Source organism: Furipterus horrens, unplaced genomic scaffold (genome assembly GCF_987537825.1).
Source record: "Furipterus horrens unplaced genomic scaffold, mFurHor1.1.pri manual_scaffold_5, whole genome shotgun sequence".
Classification (NCBI taxonomy): Eukaryota; Metazoa; Chordata; class Mammalia; order Chiroptera; family Furipteridae; genus Furipterus; species Furipterus horrens.
The window spans coordinates 138,943,372-138,947,415 of record NW_028327175.1 but is presented as its reverse complement, the minus strand read 5'-3'; the positions used below and the strand labels follow the sequence as shown (position 1 = coordinate 138,947,415).

General features: G+C 34.6%; 1 pseudogene; it reads left to right on the top strand.

Moving 5' to 3' along the window:
* Positions 1-694: 694 nt before the first annotated feature.
* LOC150009972 (large ribosomal subunit protein eL27 pseudogene) lies at positions 695-1,052 on the top strand (annotated as a pseudogene).
* Positions 1,053-4,044: the final 2,992 nt, after the last annotated feature.

Genomic DNA, 4,044 nt, shown 5'->3' with positions numbered 1-4,044 from the left:
GCATTTCTCTAACCCAGCGATTTTCAACTAGTGTGTTGCAAGAATTTTTAAAACATGCAATACCTGACTATTTCGTCGGGGTCACTGACCTCTTTTCACTTAGCTTGTCTAATGAAAAATGACAGCAGACAACACAACAATAGCTGTCCAGTGCGAATGCATCAAAATTATACCCATTTTTCGTAAGATCAGCAAAAATATATTTTTGATATGCTGCCAAATTTTAGTAATTAGTTTATATATGCCATGAGCTGAAAAAGGTTGAAAATCGCTGCTCTAACCCAATCCTCTCCTACTGAATTCTAGAGGGATCGATCCAATTGCCCAGTGGACATATTTGGAGATTCAATGGTCTTGTTAAATTTATAGTGTCCCAAACTGAATTATCTTTTCCTCAAAGCTGCTGCTTCTCCTGAGTCTCCTGTCTCAGAGATGGGCTCCATCATTCATCTGGCTCCTCCTGCCCACCCTAGAAATTTTCCTGGAGGCTGGCTCTAGCTTACTATCTCCTACCCCCTTTCACTCACCAAGTTCTATCAATTCTGCTTCTTCCATAGCTACTGCATGGCTCTTTTTCTCTTTTTTCCTACTGCTACCACTTCCTTGGTTTAGTTTACATCTCTTTTAACTTAAATTACTATCATTAATAAGGACAATAACCTTTTTGCTGTAGGCCCACATGGCTACTGTTGAAATGGGCAAGTTTATGAAACCTGGGAAGGTGGTCCTGGTTCTGGCCAGATGCAAAGTGGTCATCATGAAGAACATTAATGATGGCTTCTCAGATAGCCCTTAGAGTCATGCTCTGGTGGCTGGAATTGACAACTGCCATGGGCAAGAAGAAAACCGCCAAGAGATCAAGGGTCAAGTCTTTGTGAAAGTCTATAACTACAATCACCTCATGCCCACAAGGCACTCTGTGGCTATCCCCTTAAACAAAACTGTAATTAATAAGAACCTCTTCAGAGACCCTGCTCTGAAATGTAAGACCCAATTGATGTAAGATCAAGGTCAAATGTGAAGAGAGGTACAAGACTAGTAAGAATAAATGATTCCTCCAGAAGCTGTGGTTTTTGATCTTTTTTGTTTCAGTCATTAAAAATCCTAAATAAATAAATAAATAATAATGACAATAACAAACATTTATTGAGTGCTTACTGTGTGCCAGGCCCTTACAAAATGCTTTCCAGTCTTATCTCTCTTTAATTCATCCTGATTCCAGAAACACCTTTATAAACAAAAATCTAGCAAGTATAAATATTTAGTCCCCCAAATTTAGATGTTCAAGAAATATATAATTTTTCCCTATAATATAACTCAATAATTATTTTAAACTTTTATTTTATCTGATAGCAAAAAACATAATCTCAGATAATTCTGAGTAAATAAGTAATTTATGTGCTGTATTTTTCATTTATAATTTTTTACTATTATAATTCTTACTACTAATACTGATGCTACTACTACTATTATTGAGACCATCATCATTGTTCTTGGCAGCATGGTATTTCAATATGTGAATATATCACAGCTTTTAGCCACTTCCCTCCTTATGAAACTTTAGATCATTTGCACTCTTTTGCTATTACAAAATCGTTGTGATACATCTTTGTATAAATGTTTTAGCATAACTGTTGGGTAAATTCCCTAAAATGGAAATCCTGTATCAAAGGGTATATACATTTTAAATTTTGATAGTTGTTTGCTAAGTTGCCCTCCAAGGAGCCTGTACCAATTTATACTCCCACAAATATGAAAATGCCTGCTTCCCCTCATCAGCACCAACAATGGGTATTACAAAACTTAAGAATTTGCTGTATTTTGCTGTAGCTGTATTTCTTATATTATGAGTATATACTATCATTATATATTGTTTCTTAATCTTTTTTTCTCCATTGAATTTAATATGAATATCTTTTTATTTAAATAAATATTAATCACTCCAGATGTACTTTTGGGAGGTTTATTTCTAGTTATAACACTAGGCAGAATCTTCTTAAAAATAAAAGTAGCAAAAAATACAATAAAAATTTTTTAAAAGATTTTCTTTATTTAGTTTTTGGAGAGAGGAGAAGGGAGGGAGAAAGGGAGGAAGAGAAACATCAATGTGTGAGAGAAACATCAATTAGTTGCCTCTTGCACGGGCCCTGACTGGGGACCGAACCCATAGCCCTGACAGGGAATCAAACCGGTGACCTTTTGCTTTGTGGGATGACCTCAACCAACTGAGCCACACCAATTAGGGCTACAATAAAAAATTTCAAAATAAATAAATAAAAGTAAGGTGTTTTTGAGAAAAAATTCTTAGATGGATTCTAAGCCTTAGAATAAACAGAGACTGAGTCAGCTGTGCCCCAAAGAAATAGAATGTAAATCACAAATGCAAGTTATATATGTAATTTTAGATTTTCTAACAGCCACATTAAAAAAAAGTGAAAAGAAACAAATAAATTTAATTCAGTAATATATTTTAACCCAATATTTAGTTAAAACAGTATCATTTAAATATATAATCAATATAAAATTATTAACGAGACATTTTGCATTCTCTTTTTGTTCTAATCTCCTAAATCCATTGTATAGTTTGCACTCACAGTATGTCTCAATTTGACTGGACACATTTCACGTGCTCAATTGCCACATGTGGCTATTAGCTACCGTATTGGACTGCACAGATCAGTAGTTGTAAAGAAACTTTCCCAGTGCACAGAAGCTACAGCTAACACCCAAATAGCTTGAAATTGCACATGACAGCTTACCTAGTGTTGGGAGGCCAAGTTCAATGCCTTTTAGAAAGAAGGTACTCAAAGTTTATTTTTCTAATTGAGTTATTTTTATTTTTACAATTGAATGCTCATACTTGTTTTATGTAGATATGGTCAAAATACCTCATTGTAGCAATGAATCATTTTGTTAGTCATGAAACAAAAAAACAATTCATATATTTTACTTTGTTTCTGAGAAATGAGAGATGTTTTAAGAATGTGTTTTCATAAGATTTGCCAAAATTTTTCATCACACAATAGCTTTTTTCCCCCTCTTCCTTTTGGACAATTGTTGAGTTGATGAAGCTTTTAAGATAGGTGGGAACAGATGTGTTGACTCAGATTGGGAAGGTAAAAACAATTTTGCTTGAAGAGAAACCCTAAGAGAAGTGACAGTCTCCCAGGGATGTTTGAAATCCAGTTTTAGGAAATGAATCTTCAGTGGACTTTGTGATTGGATTAAGAGCCAGCAATGCTTGGGCAAACTCTGATAGTCCTCCTCATATCACAATGCAGTATTAGGACCAAACTCCCTAACTTGACATTTTTAAAGAGGATTTACCTTTTAATTATTTGCTCAGAATTTGCCCCCATGATTGGCCCTTTAGGTAATTGTTAATCCCATGTACTTCTCTTTAATTTCAATGCTCCAAAATTACCAATTTATGAAAGAAAGAGAAGTGTTCTGTGAAGTTATGTAAGTGCTTTATAATATGATGTGAGAAAGAAATTCTTTTCATTATAATGATATTAATGCTCAATTCAAACCGGGAGGCACGGACATATTAGAAATGAACTTGGAGAATGCTAGCTGAAACAGCCCTACATGCTACCCAATTCAATCCAATCCATTCCTCTTACAAATTTAAAAATAGGCAGAGAGGCAGATACTTGCTTAAATCACAGCTATTCAGAGGTCTAGATTTCAGGCTTTCTGGTGCCTGGACCAATAGTTCTCCTTAGTATGAATTACAGCATTATAATTTACTGAGCGAGTACTTGCTCAGGAAACATTTCCTGAAATCCTTGCAATATAAAGTATTTCAAATTAAAAAAAAAAAATCACTCTTCTGTAACAGTTTTTTTTTTTTTTTTTTGAAGCTACATTTGCTTTCTTAAACCGAAGTCGATGTGCAAGCCATTCTCTACCTCCAGAGTCAAGTCTGCAAATGACGCCTAGGTATATGCCACTGAGCTGTGTTTGGATAGTTAAAGAAGCAATAACTTATTCAAAATTCAAGCCCAATATGTTTCTGTTAAGGCTGCAGAGAGGTTTGAA